We start from the raw sequence: 10,182 nt of genomic DNA on the forward strand, positions 1-10,182 counted from the left end.
AAAGATAAGGAGTTGTACGCCAAGTTCTCTAAGTGTGAGTTTTGGCTTGAGTCTGTGGCATTCTTGGGCCACATAGTTTTTGGTGATGGAATTAAAGCTGATACTCAGAAAATTGAAGCAGTGCAGAATTGACCTCGACCCACATCTCCAACTAATATATGGAGTTTCTTAGGTTTGGCTGGCTATTATAGAAGGTTTGTAGAGGGGTTCTCGTCTATTTCATCCCCTTTAACGAAGTTAACTCAGAAGACAGTGAAATTTTAATGGTCTGAAACTTGTGAGAAAAGCTTTCAGGAATTGAAGAAGTGGTTGACTACTGCCCCAGTTTTTGACCTTACCGGAAGATACTCAAGGTTTTGTGGTGTATTGTGATGCATCTAGAGTTGGTTTGGATTGTGTCTTAATGCAGAATGGCAAAGTTATAGCTTATGTCTCCAAACAGTTTAAAGTTCATGAGAAGAACTACCCAACCCATGACTTAGAGTTGGCTGCTATAGTATTCGCTTTGAAAATATGGCGTCATTATTTGTATAGTGTTCATGTTGTATGTATTCACTGATCACAAGAGTCTTCAATGTGTGTTCACTCAGATAGAGCTTTATCTCAGACAAATGAGGTGGTTAGAGTTACTCAAGGAATATGACATGAGTATTCTTTATCACCTAGGTAAGGCTAATGTTGTTGCTGATGCCTTGAGTAGGGTGTCTATGGGTAGTACCGCCCATGTTGAGAAAGAAAGAGAGAGTTAGCAAAAGATGTGCATAAGCTAGCACGCTTAGGAGTCCGACTTATGGATTCCACATAAGGAGGAATAGTGGTGACGAATGGGGATGAATCATCACTAGTGTCGGAAGTGAAAGAAAAGCAAGACCAAGATCCCATTTTGCTAGACTTAAAGGCAAATGTTCATAAGCAAAGAGTATTAGCTTTTGAACAAGGGGGAGATGGTGTATTGAGATATCAAGGTAGATTGTGTGTACCTATGGTGGATGGACTCTAAGAAAGGATCATGGAAGAGGCTCATAGCTCCAGATATTCCATTCATCCGAGTTCCATAAAGATGTAACGCGATTTGAGAGAAGTGTATTGGTAGAATGGCATGAAGAAGGGCATTGCAGAGTTTGTTGCTAAGTGTCCAAAATGCCAGCAAGTGAAAGTTGAGCACCAAAGGCCCGGTGGTTTGGCACAGAATATAGAACTTCCAGAATGGAAGTGGGAGATGATTAATATGGACTTCATCACAGGTTTACCAAGGTCTCGCAGACAACACGATTCTATTTGGGTAATTATCGACAGAATGACAAAATTAGCCCATTTTCTCCTAGTAAAGACTACCCATTTAGTAGAATATTATGCCACGTTATATATTCAAGAAGTGGTAAGACTTTATGGAGTCCCAATATCCATTATTTCATATAGAGGTGCACAATTTACTGCATAGTTCTGGAAATCTCACTACTAGAATTTTGGACTATAGCAACAGTTTCATATGCGTTGCAATAGGACCTAAAACTGTTGCCATAGTGCTACAGCAACGGTTTGTCAACCGTCTCATCTGCTCGCGTTACTATAGCTCTATTGTAACAGTTAATGTAACAGTTCTCGAAAGCGTTGCTATAGGGACCTCTATTGCAACGGTTTTCCTTCCATCAATAGGCACTATAATATTACAACAATTGTAACGGTTAACAACTGTTGCATTAGGGGTTGTGGTAACTGTTAGCAAGCGTTGCAATAGAGTCTGTTGCAATAGGATGTTCTTATCGCAACACTTTTTTAAATATTATGGCAACCATTTTTTATTGATATTGCAACCATTTTATTTTCTATTGCAACCAATCTATATGAATCTACAGTTTTTCCCAACCTGTTGCAATAGTTCATGTTTCTTGAGCATTATATATATATATTTAAAAATCAACAATTTATAAAAAGTTCTCTAAATCAAATCACGAAAGAAAATGACTAATTGTATAGCCGAATCATATATATAATTCTAAATATCCTAGTCACTATCCATAAAGGTAAAATATATATACCAAAATACATATTTTCAATAGTTTGCACAGGTTCCATACTAATAGAAATTAAAACAAAAGACTGTAGCTTAACAAAAGTTTCAAAAATGACAAAGAAACAAAAAGAGTCGAGCTAATGCAATAGGTTTCTACAACTTTCAATCAAATATATCAAGGTCTTCATCACTACTGCTTTCATCATCCTCTTGGTTATCTTCTCCACCTACAAAAGACCATAAATTAAAGTTTATTGAGAGCAAATGTGGAAGAAAGATAGTTCAGATTTATGTAATTAAATCATTTGTCTCGATCTATTCCACATCTGTGTAAGTGAAATAAGCAAACATTTCATTTGCTCAATCAACTGTGCATAAAAATTTATTTTTTTCCCTGCTGTAAAATGCAAGTTGTATCCAGCAACCTGAAATGGCTCTCAATTGAATTTTGAAGATGATCATTCCCACAAATTAAACAGGAAACACATAAATTATTGCAAAATATACCTAGAAGAAAAATAGACATCAATGCAGAATATAAATGGGCACAAATTAGACAAGTTAATTTATTTACTCTTATTGTCCTTTACAACCAATCAAACATTCGCAAGTGAATATATCACTTGCTATAAGTAGGAGTTTTTATCCTAGTGCATTCAGCGTAACAATATTCACTAGATAAGTTCTGTATAAAGCAAAAAGGAAAGGAAGTACACTTAGTTTTGTACACAGTAAACTCAGATTAGAACTATTTTTCTTTAAGTGGGTGCAAGGCTGGTTGGGCAATATAAATGGCTCAAAAATTGGTAATCCAGCATTGTATTGAAAGAGAGACACATTAACAAAACACATGCAAGGGGAATATGTAATAAAATAAACATGACACTCAAATATAGCAACACTAGCAGTGTACCAAAGTATACCACAATATCTGGAAAAAACAATTTTCAAGGGAAAGAATTTAACAACCAAACAGGAAGGGACAGAACCTTTAGACTTTATTAAATCACTTCCAATTCACCACGAGTACTAGTCAAATTCAAGCCATGAAAGTTATCAAGGTCGACCAAAATCAACAAATGAGTAGTCCAAAATAGGCCTTCACTGACATGAAGAACCCATATTCCTAAATAGATGAAATCCAAGATAACATTGTGTGATGATGCTCATCCAATATTTCATAAGCAAACAGACTGAACATTACTCCCTATGCCAATTCTAATAGCCGAGCAAGAAAAATTATTCAAAAAGGCATCATAAATCACATGCACACACCAAGCACACAAGTTATAAGTTTCCAAACATCATCCAGACTCGAGGTAGGTTTGAGATTCATAGTTTTTCAGATCTGCCAAGTCAAGCGAGGAGGATTCTTAATCTGAAAGAGGCTCACGTACCAGCCCTTAACAATTTGTTCATTATATTCAGATGCTTGAAAGTGTATTATTTTGGTCCTATTTTGTTTCGTTTTTCTATTAGGATCCAATATTGGTTAAGTTTGTGCATGGTGTGTATGGGTAAACTGTTGGTAGAAGCAGCTGATTATGGAGGAAAATCAACTCCATATAAGTAAATATTCAAAGCTGATATGTGCAAAATAGGTACAGAAGCAACATAAGGTTGGAAATAATGCTGAAAATTAAAAGAAAGAAACAGAAGCAGTTTCAGAAACAAGTAGTAGCTGCAACCTTCGGGCAATGATCTGCCAAACTTAAGCCAAGAATTGAATTTTTTTCAAAAGAGTACATGTACAAATAGCTTAGATACACATACAAATTGTCTACAAACTAGCAGTTACAACAACAGTTTATCTGTGTCAGCTATAGGCTAACTTTTTAGTTCTAAAGATTTATCGTTTCCAACTATCCAACATTACACTAAAAAATAAGAGCCATAATAATTTCACAATTTAATATGGCACACTAATGAGAGAGCTATGATTCAAAGACTAACGTTTTCACAACCAAATCATTTGGAAAAGGAAAAGAAGCGTCCTACTTTACCCTGAATACTCAAAACAGGGGCCTGATCGAGATAAACCTATACACAAAAAGTGAGTACAAAACTCAATAGTCGCATTGAGTCAACTGCACATTGTTAACGGCTCTTTAAAACGAGAGTCTCCAAACTCACATATATACAGATAGGCAGATGTACAACACCATAACTAACATGAGAAGTTGAATTGTAGTCTCCCTTTTAGCAAGAAAATTTGGCAGCACATCTATACCAAGCTAGCGTTGAAGTGAAGAAAAAGAAAAATAATAAATGTCATACCTTGATTGTTTTTGCTAGAAGATCGATGATTCAAAGGTTCCATAGCTTCTTGTGGTGACTGAGCACCCAATGATGCCAGCATGGCAGCATTCAATTGAAGTCCAGGGTACATACGATTAAGTCGTCCAAGAATATCATCTGTAACTTCTTGGTGTATGGTTACTTTTTGTTGTTCTAATTTTTTCGCCATCCTTTGATGCATCCTCTCTTCCAATTCCTCCAAAAAAAATTCCATCCTCTCATTATTAGCAGTTAAATAAGGTTCAGAAAGCGCGAAAGCGCTTTCCTTTTCAAAGTACTTTTGGTAACTCCTCGTCCATACAATCTCATGCTCCCTGGGTGTTCATCTCCCATGACTGGTGTAAAAGCATCAAATGATTGATCGTCATCTTCACTCTGTTGACTTTGCAGTTTCTCCATTTCAGCCTACAAATCAAATTCAAATAAATAAAATCAAGTATTTAAGAACAAATAAAGGATCTTAACAACGTTATAACCAAATAAAAGTCATAAAATTTTACTAAGTGTATCTTCGTTGGAGTCCTTGTATTCTCGACCAGATTTTCTTGATCTTGTAGCCACAAAGAGTTCTTTAGCTGACAGCTCATCGTGGCTTTCCTTCTCTTCTTCCTAATTATATAAAAGTTGGCATTAAAGATCTTTTATGGAAACAAGTTTATATTTAATGATTAACAGGAGAACATACCAAATTATTGTGTATCACAGCAAAACTTGTTTTACCAACAGTATGGGGATTCATCCTTTTACTATCAAACTAAAAAATTAAAATCTAACCTTGAATTTTTTGGAGTCCCAATATTTGAGAAGATCCTTAAAATCAGATTCTGAAACATCTTTGGGCTTATTTGCCATTCGAAGATCATCATTATCATATGCTTTATAGTTCTTCTCATACAAGTCATTCTTATACATTCTCCGAGCATTTTTATTTCCTTCCAAAGCCCATTTTTTTGCACTATCAGGAATATCATATTTCTCTTACAATTATTCTTTATATTAGTAAAAAGTATGAAAAGTTTATAACTAAAATTAGAAATGCAGGAACTCAAACCTTGGTATAATCCCACAAATCTTTTTTGTGTCCATATTCTTCCAATTATGAATATTAAGAGGACAAAGCATCGCATTCCTTGCCAAGGTTCCAAGAAAACTCCCCAACTCTGTTACAATGGCATTAGTAGGACCAATGGGTTGATTGTACTTATTCAACACGACCAACTTACGCCCTTGTCGCCCATGTACATTTTGCATTACTGTATTACCTCTTTTGTTTTTTTGAGTCACAGGGCCTACAATAATACGAAGCAAAGTTACACAACATATCAACAATGTTATCTGATTTTACAATTCCAATACATTTAAATATTTAGAAATGAATTTATATGTTTTTACCTAGTTCTCCTGATAGTTCATTTTCTTCTGAATTATGTGTCTCTTGTTGCACTTGGTCTTGTATATCGTGTGCCTCTATAGTAGGAGATTCTCTTGGCACATGTTTTAACTGTTTCTCTGAAACTTGTGCTACTACAGTGGAAGAATTCATAGGTGCTTGTTGCACTTGTCTTTGTACAACTTGTGCTTTTAAAGTGGAAAAAATTCGGAGGCACATGTTGCTTTTGATTTTCGGCATAGATTTTGCTTTTTAGAGTGGAGCAACTTTGAGGCATTTGTTGCATTTGATCCTTTTTAGACAGTGCTTTCAAAGTACAAGAATTCTGAGGCACTTGTCGCAATTCTTCTTGTAATGTTTGTGCTACAAGAGTAGAGGAATTTCGCGGCAGAATAGATTGAACATTGTCTTTTGATCTCAATGATGAAACCTTTTTGTAAGCCATAGATGTAAGTGTTCCAGCTTGCATATATTGTTTTCCTTTTCCTTTCTTGTTTTGTCTTGAAATCTCCTCCTGCCTCATGACTATCAAATCTGTCAAAATGATATATATGAATAGAACTAGATCTTTTTAAGCACAGTATAAACATAAGGTACTTTACATGTGCATCAGGTACAATAACAAGTCTAAGATATTATACAATACAATATACATGTGCATCATGTACAATAACAAGCCTCAAATTTCATTTCAATCAGGTATGAGTTTATCACAATTTGTCATGACTTCTATCTTGTCTGGTTACCCTGAAGAGAGACGATTCTTATCATATTACCAACAACTTTAGGACTGCCATCAATTTTAAAAGTTTAGTGATATTGAAAACTTTGCACTAACCAAAAAGAAATTTGATTCTGAAGATAGTTCAAGCAACACAGACCTTCCAATAGTCGTAGTCCGTCAATAGTGTTGTTGAGATTCCCTTTAATGATTTACTAGCTAGCCTGTAAATAGAAGGTGAATGTCCTGTAAAATTGAAACAATTAAGAATAAAATTTTAAGAAAAATAAAATAAATGGAATCAATATCATGAAGTAGTTCCATCAATATCATCATGGTTGCTTGAAAGTGGTGTATTTCGTGAGGAAAGTCTCTCCCCGTGAAAAATCCATTTGTTGTATCCATCCACAAATCCATTTACAATCAAGTGATCCCCCACCACATTTCTATAATGGACTGACAAATATTTTGCTTCTCGGGTGGTGTCGAACAATGGTGCTTGCGTTGCGGGAAATGCCAATAACGATTGATGCATTTTTTGCAAGGGCATAATATTTCATTTCCTCTAGAAGCTCGTTGAAATGTCTTATCAAGAAAATCATTCACTCCACTAATATATTCATCACTACATCGTCTCCGACTCATCCAACTTCTATCTAAATTATACATTGATATCTATGCGACACAAAAAAGATAAAAATAATCAAATTTATGACAAACTATGAAATAAAAAAGAAAACAATGTTTTACACATGAACAAACATATCTCAAAAATGTACATGAAGAATATGTAGTTTAAAACTCATAGCAATCACAATGCAATTTACAACAAGCATTTCATAATTTTGCTTAATATATCAAACAAATATCAAAGTTCCCTTGATCATTGGAAATGTATACAAAACACTGATCCACATGACCTATCAAGAAAAAGTTTTAACAATGTTGATGGAGCTTGCTTTTCTTTATTTTTGATCCTAAAGTAATGGCAAAATACATAGATAGTCCGTCAAAAGTTTGCTTCTTTTTCATTTTCGACACTTCAAATAAAGGTTAGTACTATTAAAACGCTACAACCTTAGAAGGTCACAATGATGGATAAGTTGGAGTGTTCGATAGGTTCTGACCTTTGTTGTAGTGTTAAAATAAAAATTGAAGCCAACTTTGATTGGTTATCTATATATGTATCTGGAAGTAATCTTACTTCTTTGGTTTTGGGAGTTCAACTGCTACCTGCTTTAGTGATGTTTCAAAAGCAATATTTACCTGGGTAATAATACCAAACTAGTCTAATCCTACTAGTACACCATGGAACAAGCCTACATTCTATTCTGTTGAACAACTAATCAACACTTCTTACCCACATGAAGATAGATTATTTACCAAAATATATGTTCATAAGACAGATTTAGAAAATCAGATGTCATACCAATTAGAAATACTTTAAAAAATAGCTCATACTCAATAACAATTTACTTTATATTATCCTAAAGAACAATAAGATTAACGATTATGAAATAATTTCAAAGATACTTTTAACTACTAAAAGGAAAAGTAGAAAAATCATAACAAGCTTATCATTCTTTCAAATTTATGCTATTAACGACTTATGGACATTCAAGAAATTGAAAATGGTCGCTAGATTCACATGAAGTTCAGATCATATTCTAACACACCAAAAAATCGCCTTGAGGATTCAATTCTTTTCAAAAAAGTATCCCTACTGATCTTTTTGATAAGAAATCAGGGCAAAACAGTCTTTAAAAGTTATAAAACAGATTTGTAAGGCAAATAATATTGATCTAGAATTATAAGAAGTTTCAGATTTTTCATGTCTAAAAGCTCTAAATACCAACCAACAATGAATTTCAGTTTTTCCTTTTTCATGCTAATGTATCTCTTGTTTCCTGTTGCTCTAACGTAACTCTTCAACAATAGTGAAAGCGAAATTTCTCACATCCTAGCTACTCAAGCGAGAGGTGAAATCAAGGAAGACATCATCAATGCAAGGGTATTCAAACCCGATTGAATAACTCATGGAACAACAAATCCAACATCAATATCAAGAGAAATATGGTCTAGAGTAATCAATTGCACCATAACTACCAACAAAACTTTGAACCCACAGTTGCTATTATTGAATGGGAAAAACCCACAATCAGAAAAAAAAAAAAAAAAAAAAGATACATCAAATACACACTAACTACACCTCAACGATTAAACTCAAAAGAAGAGATTCAAGAAGAAAACCTCAATAGCTCAAACTTGAAATTTCTTCAGCTATAACCTCAAAAATGTAAGAACAGAACCTCCAACAGTTGAAGAAGAAAACATCAAGATTTCTCAGATTTCACAAGCAAGCCTTCAACCTTTCATTTCCTTTGATTTCACAATAGTTTAGAGAGAGGTGGGTTTACATTTGAAGAAAAAAAAGGGTTTAAGTTTGCCCTAAATTTACAGACAAGAAGAACGTACCATAAGAATCAAATCCCTGCAAAACGCTATAAGTTTACCCTGAAATGGTGTTCTGGAACAACAAATCCAACATCAATTTCACCATAACTACCAACAAAACTTTAAACCCACAGTAGCTAAAATTGAATGGGAAAAACCCACAATGATAAAAAAAATACATCAAATACACACTAACTACACCTCAACGATTAAAGGCAAAAGAAGAGATTCAAGAAGAAAACCTCAACAACTCAAACTTGAAATTTCTTTAGTTATAACCTCAAAGATGTAAGAACAGAACCTCCAGCTGTTGAAGAAGAAAACATAAAGATTTCTCAGATTTCACAAGCAAACCTTCAGCCTTCCATTTCCTTCGATTTCACAAGATTTTAGAGAGAAATGGGTTTACATTTGAAGAAAAAAAGGGTTCAAGTTTGCCCAAAAATTAAAGACAAAAAGAACTTACCATAAGAATAATCAAATCCCTGCAAAACTCTACATGCTTGCCCTGAAATGGTGTTCTGCTTTATGAAAAATACGTCAAAGAGAAGAGGAGTGACAGTGTATGGTGTTGTGTTTGTTGAAGAGATGAAGAATGGCTTTAGAAAATGTTTGTATATATCTGGTAGAGAGAAAAATAAATTAGATTTAATAAATTAATTAAAAATAAAATAGAGTGAAATGTTTTTAGCGGGTTTAGCCAAAATAAAAGAGGGAAATTATGGAGGGATTTAATAACCGTTCCAATAGAAAAAAATTCGCATTAAATGTTGCCAAGGATGACTTTATGGCAACTGTTCTAGTAACCGTTGCAATATGTAAGTCTATTGCAACGGTTTTCACACAGTGGCAACGAATTTATTACCAAGTCGTATAAAAAACACCCAATCCTTTTGGCAACGGTTCAAACAGTTGCAATAGATCCTCTATAGTAACAGTATCTTAAGTGTTGCCAAAAATTCCGTTGCCGTAGGCCTAATTTCTAGTAGTGTCTTTTCAGAAAGGTTTGGGTTCGAAAGTGAACTTAAGTACTGCATTTCATCATAAGACTGATGGGCAAGCAGAGCGCACTATTCAGACCTTAGAGGATATGTTGAGGGCTTGTGTGATTGATTTCAAAGGGAATTGGAATGATCACCTACCTCTCATTGAGTTTACTTAAAACAATAGTTATCACTCTAGCATCCAAATGGCTTCTTATGAAGCTTTTTATGGGAGAAGATGCAGATCTCCTATTAGATAGTTTGAAGTTGGTGAAGCAGGGTTGATAGGACCAAATTTAGTTCACCAAGCTATGGAGAAGGT

Source organism: Solanum tuberosum, unplaced genomic scaffold, assembly GCF_000226075.1.
Source record: "Solanum tuberosum cultivar DM 1-3 516 R44 unplaced genomic scaffold, SolTub_3.0 scf00513, whole genome shotgun sequence".
Taxonomy (NCBI): domain Eukaryota; kingdom Viridiplantae; phylum Streptophyta; class Magnoliopsida; order Solanales; family Solanaceae; genus Solanum; species Solanum tuberosum.